Consider the following 14,927-nt stretch of genomic DNA (forward strand, 5'->3'; position numbering starts at 1 on the left):
CACTGAGAGCTAAAAACAATGAAGATAATGAAGGTCCCCTGCAACTCAGCAACTTGAATTTTCCTTACTATTTTCACCAAGTCTCTCACCCATCAATTAAAGTTTGCTAATTATATAGCAGTGCAGCACTGACACTAAGTTAAAGTATTCCAGCTGTATAAACAAATACTTGGGCAAAAGCTTGATTTAGGCAATAGTTTTAATTGCTACTATAGGGCTATTTAAAGAAGGTACTCTCTTTGCTAATAGGTAAAAAACTACAAGCTAATGGTTCTGTCATCATTACTGATTGATGGATTCCAGCATCACTGCTCCATTCCACACAGTCAGCTCTCATTAGCACCTTGCGACAGTATCTCCCTGAAGAAAGGTCCATGCCTGAGTCAGGAAGTAAACAAGTTTTGCCCTGACTCTGTCACCAAAGCACACAGATACTGCAGTCAAGTCAGTTGGCCCCTGAAAGCAAAAAAATGAATTGGAAATTATGTTGCCTGACATTATGTTGCCCTCCAAAGGGTGCTGTGTTAACTCTGCACCTTGTTCTCAAAAACCTGTGATGTTGATTCAAAAGGATGCAACAAGCAAGATTCAAAACAGGAAACAGAGAGAGAGACCATGATGGTGATAATGAGACCAGGCAGCAAATCAACAAGAAACAAGCATGTTTTCAAACCATCATTTACTCATGTCAAGTTTTTACTACTATTAACTTGGATTCACCTTCTGTCCCAGATCTCATGTCTTCCCTTACTTCATGACAGCACGTATTCAGGGTTGGTATAGAGTCATTCAAAAAACTGTGAAAGTGATTTGCTAAAGAGTAGAAGTTGCAAGAAAGTGAATGGAAAGGCTACAACTCTGGTCCAGGCCAGGACACAGCAAGAAGCACAGCTATGCTAGTCCTCACCAGAGGAAAGTGAGTAGAGCAAGGCCTGTAGAAACACAGCAACAGATAATGGTTTATTGGGACAGATTGATGGTACTATCTATTGCATAGAATACGCAATTATATGCTTGTGTTTCCTCATTAAATTTCTGGCCTTCATTTGAAGGGTGAGCAGAGGAGAAATAAAAATAAAATTAAAAAAAAAAGGGAAAAAAAGCAAACAAAAAAATCAAACAGAACAAACAAAAAAACTGAAACCAAATTTCCTGAAAGAATGATGAATTCACTTCAAAATCATTTTTAATGGTTACCTACACATTGAAATCGAGAAAGTACAGAGTAAGACAACTTCAAGATTTTAAATTCTTGCTATTTAGGATATACTTAGGTACACTCCTACATAATAGGTGGTGATCAGATTGTAGCTAAAATAAGAGGATGGAGACATGGAAACCCTTCAAACCGGTTGATGCTAAATGCCTCTAAGATGACAGGAACATTGAAAATAAGTGAGTAATATGTAGTTGAGCTGCTCACAGAATTTTCACAGATGGATTGAGAACCTTTAAAAAAACATGAGTATGCTTGATGAGAGTGAGCTTTAAGAAATATTTGGCTGCATGACATTGGTAGGCAGCTGGGAAAAGTATATATTGGTCATTAGAAATCCTTCAAGACCTGCTGTCAAATTGGTGTTACAAGTGGTTGACCTTTTTCAAAAACAGGTCAGTTTTGAGGGGTGCAAGTGTTTGGAAATCAGGAGATAGATTGATTCTACCTGCGTTCAGAAACACAAGGAGGGATGTTCTTCCAAATGAGATACACGTCTATATTTTGTTAGAAATCCAAATCTACTGAGAAGAGAGGTCTTTCTGGTTGAGTTCCCAAAATTGTTTTTCAGCTTGAACAGAGCATATAAGCCAACGTAAAAAAACAAAACAACAAACAAACATACCCCCACCCCCCTGGAAAAAAAACCCAAACAAACAAAAAATTCCACCAAAACCCCCAAAACCAAAGCAGCTGAATGGAAGTCTTGCAAGATTTTGTTCAATAAATATGAAAATAGATTATCCAAAATAAGATTGTGCTTGCTGATATCCGGCCTGGATATCAGCCTGGTGTCTGTGCTGCAGCAGGATAGGCTTTGAAACACAGGTGAAACCCAGTGAACCTGGGTTCGAGGTTGACATGACTCCTTAGTGACAGCTAGTGGACTGAACAGTTTGTAATTATTTGATTGGCCCATCCCTAAACTAATTGCTCTGGGATTTGCAGTGGAGTAAATTTTAACTGGATGCCCTTAGTTGGAACAGTATACTGCATTGTAATTCAGTTACTTAGCAGTTTTCACCAAGAGTGAGCAACATGTTCTAGGAAGAAAAACAGATAAATCTAATTTAAGTACCTTCACTATTTTGTCAGGAAAAGGATAGGTCACAGTTGTTTGGGAAAAAAAGGTCAAAGTCTAGTCTTTGCCCAGTCATGCACAATCACCACAGAAGTTCATTCATCACTGTCAGCAGGACAGGCAATATTGAAATAAGTGCATGATGACATCTACTTTTGTTAAAAATAGCAAAATGAAAGAAACAAACAAAAAACTCCCCAAATTAACCAGCAACAGGAACCTATTTAGTTTAAATATCATGATATTGGCTCCTTTAAGCAGAAGAGATTTGAGCCTCTGGGAGTCTCTGGGATGAATCTCCCAGGTTCTTGCAGCGAAAAGGTCTCTCTGTCACTTGTTCTCTCCTTTTCCCTCCATGTGCAGTCTCACACTTGCCCCAGGTGGCTGAGCTCCAAGGCACCATCACTAGCCAATTGTCTGTGCTATATTCTCCTGAATGGAATAAAGATCCCTTTAAAAGTAATTGTGTTTCAGTTAGGAGGGAGACAGAGGGGTGTCCTAGACCCAAGCATGAGGGTAGAGAGCTCTAGCTAGGGAGAATAGCTGGTCTAGTCTGTTTGTTTGCCTCTTTAAAGGGCTGCTTTAGGGTCTGACTCCAAGTTCAAGATTTTCCACACTGAACCTGATTTGAACCTGAATCGGAGCCCAAGTTTCCTTTGGACATAAATCAGCTTAAGGACAAGATCTATCCAAAGACACATGTGAGCAGCTCCTATTGAAGTTAAAGGCTGATGTGTGCGTGCACTTGTCTGTGTAACTGTAGGAAGGTCATGACTACGTGCCTATTTTATAAACGTCGGGTACTTGTTTGATGTGTTTTTTGCCTTTCATTGTTTTTGTACTCAATAGTAATTCTTGTTTCTCAGTGTTTGAAAAGAACAACCCTTCTCCTGACACTAGCTGTTGCTCACAGAATACATCATTTGTAAGTCTTGCAGGATTTCAATCTCAGTCAAATATTTAAAATAAAGTTCTGGAACTGAGAAAGTCAGGGTTATGTCCTTCTGCCTGGCATGCACATGCGGTCTTGCTGTGTCTGATTGGAGTGAGCCAAAACTTTTCCAGGATGTCCTGAAAGACTATAAACTTGGAATTATCTTCCCTGCACCTTCTACAGTTCTCTGTGCTGCCTCTGGTCTCCATGGAACTGCACACATTCATGTGTTAACCTGAAGCAGGTAGAGATTCTTAGTTTAAAAGAAAGCCAATAAAAACATTCTTCTTCAGCAGACCCACCTCCCTAAGACTTTATTATTCTGAGGTGTCATTTTCTCTATTGGAAAGAAGGCACCTAGATTTCTTTAGAAGTCTAAAAAGTTCATTTAATCTGCAGGTATTACAAAGCAGGAAGTAAAAAGTCACTGGGGGAGTTGTATGGCACAAGCATGGAGCACGTGGGAAGTTTCTATGAGAATTTTTTTTCCTGTCAAAGGAGACTGCTCAAGAAGGGAAAGTCAGTTTAAAGTGAGAGTGACAGCCTCACACCTTGAATAAAGCAAAGATCCTAAACAAGTACACACTTAATCATTTCTTTAAGCATCAAATGGAAAGCTATGTATCATAGGCATGCCATCAATTAAGCAGTGTTGTTAAACATGTAAGAAATGGTTGATCTATTCTGGTCCCTCTCTACAAAGGGCCATTGCTGTCTCTACTGAGACCTGTTTCCATGGCAGATGTGACTTAGAAAGTGACAGAGTTTGCTCTCTGGTTAAGATAACCTTAAATACTTAACAACTGCCTTTGTACACTGCATTCAAGAGACATTTTTCTTTGTTTTTCACCTGGGAACTATAGCCAAAGTCAGTTCAGCATCAAATATAGACTTTCCATGTTTGTGGAAAAAAAGCTAATAGCTCCAAGAACAGCACAGAATGAAGTGGATCTCCATACCCTCCAGCTCTCAGGGAGAAGAGAAAAAAACATTGGATCAAATTTAGCTTTGGCATAAGCGGGTGCAATTCCCAGAGGGATTTGCACCTGCTTATGCCAGGATTGAGTATGGCTCATGGAACTTGCAGGGTGGTCATGTAATTAAATTATATGGTGGTTCAGTGTATTTCTACAATGCCAAATGATGCAATATTTTTCTGAAAAGGACAGCTGTGTGTTATTTAAAACAAACTAATCTACTACCTTCATTACCAGTTTACCCTCAAGATTCAGTAGATTTTTAAACCTTCATTGAGGCATTTTAAGCTTTTGTCTTTAGACAGGACCACTGACAGTCTGAATTATATGCTGCTTCCTTCTTATTAGAAGTTGCTTATAAAAAAAATACTGCCACTGTGGTCTACAGTTCAATGAAGCCCATTGTAAACTCCCCAGTATAACATAAACCTCCCTAAAACACATAAAATTATTCCATTATGGCTTCCAAGACCAGTCTCACTGAAAGAAAGCTCTGTACTTAGTCTTTGCTTAAAACACAGGTATTTGGTAGGATGGAATTCAAACTCCCAATTCAATTTTAAAAGGTTAGGTCCAAGGAACGTTGACACAGACCATGTAATTTTAATTAAAGAAAGATTTTACTTCTTTATGGCCAACAGGGGCATTGTAACATTGACATATTGATGCTAAATAATTATGAGTCCATAAATAATTCAGTATATAAAAATGTATGGCTTGTGCCAGGTAGTGAAGGGAAATAGCATGGAAATAGCTGACATGCCAGGTTACTACTACAATGCCAGGGGATAGGCAGGTAATGTGATCTAACAGCTATCAAAACAGTGAACACCACTGGCTACACTACTCACAGAGAGAACTTGAAAGTGGAAAGCCAAGTGCTGTCCAGTTTTGTCACCTCAGTATTTTAGCCCCACTGTCATAGCTGAGGATAAACCTTTAGGAATGGTACCGTGGAGAAAAGCAGTAGGGAAATCACATGCAGAAAGAGAAATATTAAAGAGCAAATTGGTGATGAATTTAAGATGACCTATTTTTTTTATTCCGGGAACTAGGAAAATACCACAGACTTATTTCCATGGATAACCATCCACCTTTAAGACTGAATTCAGTTCAGATGTTCTCCTGACCCTTTGGTATTCACTCTCCATGAACTTTCAGAAGTCAAATATTCGCTGGCATGTATAAAGAGTGAAAATAATTTTTAACCTCTTGCTTTAGAGTATTCATGCCAGCATGAAGAAAGACAGATTTAACATTTTCTATTGTAAAGTTTGATAAGGAGTCTTACTGCTTTGGACAAAATGAAACATACCACACAAGATTGTGACAGGAATCATATCCATGAGGTTTTCCAAATGTGTTTCTGCTCTGTGCGATTAGCTGTGATAACACTTGAAACTGTCCATGGATGCTGTGAGAACAAGATGCAATGAGCGTGAGGATAACAACAAATCAGAGGCCTCAGGCAGGTACAATCAAGCAATCTGCCTGAAGTTACACAAAGAGAGTTGCACACAAATGAACACTACATTGAAATATTCTTCACTTATTTAACATACCAACCATGTGACCAGTTTTTATAAGAATACTCATCATCTGCAAAAACTCCGTGACTTAATAAAAAAAAATTTCTATTTTGTTTTCCAAGATTGTCCTTTCAGGTTAATCTGCTACTGTTGTGCTCCTTTCCCTTTGGAAAGGCTCAGTGGCTCCAAGTACCTGTTTTGATTATGAAAGTTATATTGATTATGAGTTATATTGAGCAAAATGAAGACAATTGAACACCTGTCCTCAATGAGGAATTAAGCAACACAGCTCAAACAACATTATCTAATAGGAAACACCTTACATTTTATAAAATTTGTTAGTTTTATCCAAAGACAACAGTGGTACCAGGAGACTTTATCAAGTCAGGGCTTTCTGGAATAACAAGTGCTGAACAGGAACAAAAAGGAAATGCTGAACTACTCTTGCATCTGCTGGAATTAAGACTACCTCAATCCAAGAAAACCCTTGCAGCCAGCATACTGTATGATTTTAGTAATTTACCCCTGAAGATTTAGTTTTTCATGCTTGGGTTTGGTTCATTGCCCTTCTCACACCTACCCTTAGATCTTTGTGCATGCTCCAAGTTGCCCTTGTGAGTCAAGTCATGTTTGATTTTTATTAGTAAATTAAAACTGAAAAAATAAAGAAACCTTTTCCCTCAAGAAAATAGTCTTCAAATATCTGTGTCTGCACATATGGTGCCAAAGACATAGGCAGTCCTACACACACTGCTGGAGGGAGTGAGAGAGCTGGGTTTATGTCCAGGTTCTGACACACTGACTGTCAGAAGGCAGGGAGCTACCACTGCCAGGTCCTGGCAACTGCAAGGGGAGATATGAGTAGCAGGAGAGCAAAATAAAGCCCAGAGACACTTTCAAATGCCAGGGACAGGTTGCTGATGGTGTTGTTTTGTCTTGATCCTATGCAATTCTTGCTACATCTCCACTGCAGGTGCAGCTATTTTTCATCCTCAAAAATCAAGAGATTTCCTTTCCCATGGTTTGGGAAAAGAATAGGCTTCTTTGACTTCAACCAGAATAGCACCTCCCGCTGAAGGATTTCTTCATTCTCATTCCTTTACTCTCCACCTGGTGACAGCTGCCTTGGGGATGCTGTTGTAAGACCTAATATTACAGGCAGACCTGACAGCTTGTTAGTGCAATTTTCTCTACTTATAACCTTCATTCCTTCTTTTTTTTTTTTTTTAAAGCAGAATATACCCAGATCCCTGACATGGATCCCTAGTCTCTCTTCGCAGATGGAACCGACACTTCAGTTTTGGAGAAACAGAAGACTTCAATGTCTACTTGGCTTATAGGGCTAAGGAGTGGCCTAAACAGAGGGTATGCACCCCTGACTCTTCATCATGACTTACAAGAGCTTACAGTGGTCACTTATCACCACATTTATTTAAGAGGGAAGCTTTGCCAAGGCCTCAGCACTGGCCAAATTCTATTCCCATCCAAACCAATTAGACTTTGGGGATGTTTTCAAACTCAAGAGGACAAGAATAAATGCAGGTCAGAGGGCACAAGTTCTCAGTTCACTGCAAATAAGACTTCAGTCACCACAAACTCACATGCACAACAAGCATTGAGAATTCTAATAAAATTACCACTCTACTTTTTTCTGAATCCTGCCAGATGATAGAAAACCAAGAGAAAAATGCAACTTGAAAAAGCATCTCATGAGAAAAGGGCCTATGTCATCTAATAATAAGAGGATAAAAATGTGCAGAGAGGAGGCAGAACAATTCATCACAATGCACAGGCTCAGGAGAAATGGTGACAAAGCTCAAACCAAAGAAATCTAAGCAGAACAAAAGCAAACTAGATAACATAATCCACATCTTACTGTTACAAAACAAAACTGGGCTGACAGAGAGGCACCACTGATTTCTGGGTGGCTTTTCCATTAGTTCTAGGATACATTTTCCTGATGGAGCAGAGGCACCGCTATGGGAAGCCAATATGTGGTCACTACAGCCTTGGTGGAGCCATTTTTGACAAACACATATGTTTGTGCACATTTCTTAACTGGCCAGAATTTAGATCTAGAGCTTTTACATTCTTTTATATGACCTCTCCTACAGAAGCTCCATGTTGCTCCAAAAATAAAATCACAAAAAAAACCTACACTCTTTCCATGGCTGACAGCCTGATACACTCAGTCCAAAAGAAAGAGCAATGTGTGCCTGCGCAGATGGTCTACTTTCCAAGTCGCCTTTGTGATTTGTCAAATTAACACCTGGAGAATGAGACAAGGAGGAGTTTCATCCCCAGACATAATGGGCCATCCCCCAAGTTTCCTTCTGACCTCTTTCACAGAGGTGGTTCCCAGGGGAAGGAGAGAGTGAGTTGAGGTACTCTTGCTGTGTGTGGCCTAGCTCCTATTCCCAAGTTCTTGGCTTCTTAATTACCCTTTTTCTAAAGGGCCACACTTTAGCTAAAGGATACTGTGCACTTAATTATGCCTCATCCTAATGAGTGCTAATAAAAAGCATTTAGTTGACTAACGCAACATAAAACTCTGTCCCTAGTTCATTGCATCTGCTTAATATGAATCTCATTTGATATCAAATTACTGCATGCTCAGCCAAGTCCTTGTATTTGTGGTAACAGGGCTGCGAGGCGGGAATATCAAGAGCTGCAATATGGAAATTCCTCACTAATAATCTCTGCAGGGCTGTGCAATTACTTAATTCATTTAGCTGAGCCAGTCTGATGGCTCGGCCAACTGCTTCACAACACCAAGCCCAGTGCTAGGCAACTGGCTTCCCCATGGGCTAGTCCTGCCGGATCACTTTTCCTGGGACCCAGCTAGTAACAGTTGCTTGGAGGATTTCAAAGGGGATCACAGATAGTGTTACCAAATGAATGGGCATGTAGTAGTGAACATGAAATCCTGCTTCTTCCCAGTCAATCAAATGGCAGTCAGAGGACGCCCTGTGAGACAAAACCCACAAAGAAACAGTGTGCCTGGGTTTTAACCTCCTTCTGCCCATCAGGGAACACCAGTGTGCAGACAAGTGTCTGTGTTTAAAAATATTCCCTCTTGCAGTTTTAGAGAAAACTGCTCTAAAACTCCACGCTGTCCCCTCCTCCCCACAGCCACTTGATTCAGCTGGCTCCTGTAGAAATTAAAGTTCTCCATACTGCACATGAGATCTTTCAGGGAAATTTTAAAAAATGTAAACAGTGATGATTCCCAGCTCCCATGAACAATCATTTATCAGAACCACTTTCACACACATTCTTCACGGCTTTAATCAAACCTCAGACAGTAATGTTTTAGGCGAAAGGATTTAGTCAATATATTTGAATTAGCAGAAGGAATCATATTAAAAAAGAATGCTAAGTGTTACTATTCACAGATCATGAGTGTTAAAACAACTAAAAAACATCCTATCATCAAGATTTTAACTTTGTAGACAGCTTTGGCAAGTCTAAATACTGAAATTTTTTATCCAGTCCTGGTTCACACTCGTAAAAATGTTATTGAAAAAATAGAGAGTGTGTAAAAAACCCCAATATAACCAACAAATGTGATTCAGCAGCTTCAGAAGCTGCTTTACAGTGTAATTTAAAGAGTTTGACTTGCTTAGAAATGAGATTATAGAATATGTATATCTTCCTGGGAAGAAAATGGTCTAAAAAAATATGATGAACAGCATTTAAAAAATTACCCATGACACTAAAGTCAGGCTGACATGCGGTATACTGTGATGGGCAGAGGCTAACAAGCAAAGCAATAGCTCTGCTAGTATCATTTTCAAAACAGATGTCTCTCTCAGAGGTATGGTTTCATCAAATAAATTATTGAGCTCAGGGGAAGATGTGGATGGAAGGCAACGAGCTGCAGCAGGTCAGACTATGAATGGTATTGGACGGGGTATGGTATAAGTGCAGAGATTGGCAAAAAAGAAAAAAAAACCCTGAGGAATCCCACTGGTGAGAGAAATCTGCCCAGGTCATGTGAGAAACACAGCTGGGAAAACTCCTGTTGTGCAGAGGCTTCCTTCACAGTGGGCATTGCTCTTGAAACAAGACAGCTTGTACCTACATACCTCTATCTAAATGGTCTTATTTTCACCATGACTTCCCAGCGTTACAGGCACCCTAGCTGACAATGCACACGTGCTAACACAAGGACAAAGCAAATGGAAAACACTGAAAATATTCTTGCATATATTTTCCTACAAGAGGAAAAACCACATAGAGGGCCAGGAAACCTGCATTGTTTCTAGGTTCTCCAGGGCCAGCAGATGTCCCAAGGGCTGAGGAGAAAAGCATTTGTGGGAAAGGTCAGTGCTTGCATTACACACCGAGGCTTCTGTCTCCACACCACGTCCACCTCCCTGGAAGGCACAGGGGAGGTGGATCATGGGCACAGAGCAGCAAAGTAGCACTGGAAAACTGGATACACCTACAACAGCACAATAACACATCTCAGTGTCTGTAGTTAGTAGGAAACAATGACCTCCATCTCTTCCTACTCCGGAGGACTTCTGCAGATGGCTTTTGTGGTACCAAAGCAGGAGCAATACAATTAGCTGCTACCTTCACCACTGTAGTCTTATGTACAGGTTTGCCATTTGCATGGTTTTTATACTGCTGCTCCTCACAAAATGCTTGGAAAACAAGAATGGGCCCAACTTTGGTAAATATAAAAAGCTGTTTTGCACAACCTATGGAGCTTATCAGGATCCATCCTTTAGCATCTCCTGTCTGGTTTAGCTTGAGTCAGAAGTTTCAATAGATTTCTGGAAAAACACTTTGTCAGATTTGACTTAAAGGTGGAGATGCTTCATGGGAAGCACAGAGTTTGTGGTAAGAACTCAGCCCCTGTTCATCCATGGATGCATCTAACCATGGCCAAACTTTGGACTGAAATGGAAATCCTACTCCTCCCAAAATAACCTCATTTTTGATTCAAGTAAAATGAAAAAACAATACTTTACTCTTAGTTTTGCCAGTCTTCAGATTAAAGCCAGGATATCTCTTCACTTGCAAGAGACACCACAAGACTTAAAAATATCAACCTTGCATCTGGGCATCTAAAGTTACTTATACACCTCCTGAGATGGGACCACTGTTATGGCCAAAACTACTGCTGGTGGTCATCATCGTGACAGAGGAACTTCCCCAGCTGCACCCCTATGTGCCCAGCCCAGAATACCACAGTTTGGTTTTGCTGATGAGTCCTTTGGAGAAGACTGGTGAAACAACCATCTGGAAGTAACTTGCAAGGAGGAGCAGCATGACTCTAGGATGCCTGTGGCATAAACAGCTTGGAGTTGTATTGCATCTCCCCCAGCACCCCAGCAGCATTGCAGCTTTATTATCACAGACTTCACTGTCAACTGTCAGGTAAACTACCACCTCCTGATCAATCACCACTACTTTTTAAAATTTATTCCGCCAATGTACTCCATAACTTCTTTGAATAGCACAAGGCATCTTCTTAGCAAATTCCTAAGTTCCCCTACTGTAATGTAAAATACCAGAACGAGCCAAGAGGGGGAAGAAAAAAAATAAAAAAGGCAAGTCTAAGTTAGTAAGGCTTATGAACAAACAAGAAAGCAGATGGAAACCTGTGCAGACTTTCAGTAAGAGATTACCTCCCTGGGCTTGTGCTCAGCCTGCCAGCTCCCAGCTTGCCAACTATCATGGGTGTGGGGCACAGCAGTGGGATCAAAATCATAAACCAAGAAGGAAGGAGGTCCCTGCAGTGGACCCAAAAGACAAAAATCTAGATGACCTCTGGACAGATGTGTGCTGAGAGCAAGAAAGCGTTCTGCTACACCTACAAAGCACTTCTGAGTCCCTGCCTCATCCTTGCCAACCCCAGAATCCAGCAGGGCCTCCTGGGTTTGTAGAACTATGGACAGAGCAGATAAAGAGAGTTAAATGACTGTGACACACAGCAGCCATTCAAGCCTTCATGACTACCCTTCTCAGCCTGGGTACGATGGTCCCATCCTACCATCATCAGCTTGTGCCATCTCTGGCAGGCAGACACTGAGTAGGGCTGATGCCTCCAGAGCACGGCAAAGCAGTGAGCATATGGAAGCATACAGTGTCCTCTAGAGGTGGAAAAAATGTCTCATAATTTGGTGACAGACAAGGACAGAAGAATGCTCAGCACCAGGATTGTTCTACCAGGCCAGGAGGGACTGCTCCAGACTGACAAAGGACAGGCGAAGGACAAGCAGTCATGCGGTCACACCACCTGTTTCCTTCCCAGTGCCCCCAGCACAAAGGAAATGGTCAAAATTCACTCACTCAGATCCAAACCACATATATAAAATAACTCCTCAAGGCTCCCATATGTCAACCCCCAAATCTGGCAGCTTTGCTGTCCATCACACCTCTTCTACTCCTGGAAAGGGTTTATAGCCCTTTGAGTTGCCAAACATAATCAACTTGATGCTGGGTGGTCACACTGGGAGGGAGCTCCACGTGGTGGGTTTGCAGCTCGAACTGAACTCTTAGGTCAGGTAAGACAATCTTTGTGTGAATAAGGATGAAAAAGTATATGCAATTTCTCTGTGAAGTTCTGGTTTGGGCTAGGAGTTGTTTCTGGTGTTTCTAAAGAGGAGGAGCCCATGAGTTTGAATATCCTGTAAGGCTTCATACAGTCATGGAAAATGAGGTTCTTAAGTGCTCTAAAACTGGCTTTCAGGTTTTATCCTTATAAAACCAGGAAAGTCTACTACATATCTTTCCAAAATAACTATGATTTATATAAAATATTGATGTGAAAGAAAGAACAATATGTAATATCCCCAAAATAGGCTCAATACCCTTGCCAGAGGCACTGTTTCTTGAGAGACAATGCTCATACAGAAGATCCAGTCCTTTCTCTCTGTACCATTGTGGTGTTGCTACTGGTAAACACCAGTCACCACAGGAATGCAGTGACACAAAATCCTTGCACAAGGAACAGCATGCTGAGGAAAGGCAGTAACCAAGTACCTGGAACAGTGCAGAGGGAAGGGCCTGCTAGACCTGCAGTAATCCTCACCAGATTGTTGCTACACTCTCTTGTCCCTGCTGGAATCAGTAGTCAGCCTAAACTGAAAACACTGTGGTAGCTTTTCCAAATAGGAGGATGAAATCAGATTTGCAAATGCTGTCTCTTTGCAAGCAGACACTGTTGTGTCCAAGTACGAAGGTCTGATGTGTGATAAACCAAGAATCAAATGAATGAAAGACAAACCCACACACTCTGTCACACCATTGCCCTGAGGCTCTTACTTGTCTTTTCCCTTCTTATCCCCTCTGTTGCTTCCAGCAGCTGTAGGCTATTCCTATTCAAAATAGATATCAGAGAGAGTATCCTGGCATTCACTTGCTTCAGGAGTCCCAGCAAAGCCTTTCTTGATCAGCCAGGTTTTACAGGTCCATCTTTTGAGCACCAAATTAATTACAGTGAATATTACTAAATTAAAGAGCATTCAGCAACAACCTTTAGGCCAAGGAGGAGGACAGCTGTTCCTATCACCACCCTTTTGACTTGGCCTTAGACCAGTCCAGAATAAGTGGCAACTCAAATCTGGGAAAGTCAACCACTACATAAAGACTTATTTATAAAATGATAATTGTTGCATAGCCACAGGCAGCAAACAGCTCTGTTTCATGGAGTGAGTGGTCAGAAGTGCCAATATCCTACTGGTTCACCAACCATCAACTGAAAAACCTGATGTCCACAAGAGGACTGAAAGCCTCCAGGAGATTTATAAAGGAATACCTAATCTGCAACCCAGTTTTGCAGCCCTAGTTGCTAAACCCCAAATTCTAGCCTAGAAGAAGGACGATAATTAAACCAGCAGAATTTTAATAGGTTTTTCAAGAAACTCTGATAAGTAGCCAAGCTTGACCATGTGTGGCACTGGCTGATCTGGTGATAGGTGTTCCACAGCAGAAGGTTACCATCCCACTGCATCCCAAGCAGTTCCTGTAGGTCCAGTGGGTGTAAGACAACAGCTCTCCCTACTCAGGGAGCATGACCAAGGTAGTCTGTAGGACCAGCTGTTGGCTCAGCACCCTGGGTACTACATATGGCATAAATTTTTAAGTAGCAAAATGTACCAAAAAGTGATAAAAAGTAGAATTTTGTGCTAATCCTGTGCAGTCAGGGCTTCTAAGCAAGAAAATATGAACAAAACCACAGTTCCTCAGTTCACTCAAGAGATGTAAAGCTCCAGTTTTTGCTGGACTTACAGAGCCAATAGATCTAGGTTTGGTAGAATATCAGAAAAGTTTCCAAGTCAGGGGACCCAATGGTTCTCTCGGGCAGGGAGGAACTTCCCTACTTGAAGGACTAACTGGTTGGAAGCTGCACTGCTGCCGCCTGCCCAGAAGGTGACAGTGTTTGTTAAAAATTTAGTCACTGCAGCCCTTGAACAGCCGCAATTTCCACCTGAGCATGACCCAACCACTCCAGTATTTGAAAAGAATATTACTAAAAGACAAAAAGTATCGGGAAATAATAATCATGTCGATTTTGTCAATTTTCTGCTGTCCTCTCGAAGAATCTGTCTCTGCACAGAGCAGTAAGTGCTGCATACTGAAGCAAAACTCATTTTTATCTTGTTGTTCATGTGTCCTGATGTACACAAAATCTTAAAAAGGTTTCCTTGGAGTAATCAACATTTCAGTAGATGGCTTTGTATCTATCCCTAGCATTTCACATTTCCAAGCACAGGTGGCAAAAATTCACAGCTTGTTTTCTTTGGCCTGTACTTGACTTTAGATTTTTGATATTTGTGTTACTGTTCATTCAAATTATTTACTGCTTGATAAGCACTTCAAAGTTGATGAAAAACAAACAGTGAAACAGTCTTCTCTGGAGAGCTGCTGTGTTTGACAAGCAAGCAAGGACTGTGTGAGTACACATGGGAATGTGTCTTTAGGGCCCTAAACTAAAAGCAAGCACATTGATCATCCAGCCATATAACACTGATCAGTGCAGTGGCAGCAGCATCCTGGTCAGTCAGGCTTTGCTCTGGCACAAGTCACCACCTGAAACACCAGAAAACTGGGAAGCAGCCCAGACATGAGAGCTTACCTGTTCTCAGATGATCTGTAGGGTCCTTGACCTCCTGAGGATAACCCACAGAGGAGGATTGTTTTCTTCTCTCCTGCATATATCCTCCCTCCCTGC

This window comes from Pithys albifrons, chromosome 2 (genome assembly GCF_047495875.1).
Source record: "Pithys albifrons albifrons isolate INPA30051 chromosome 2, PitAlb_v1, whole genome shotgun sequence".
In the NCBI taxonomy this organism is placed as follows: Eukaryota; Metazoa; Chordata; class Aves; order Passeriformes; family Thamnophilidae; genus Pithys; species Pithys albifrons.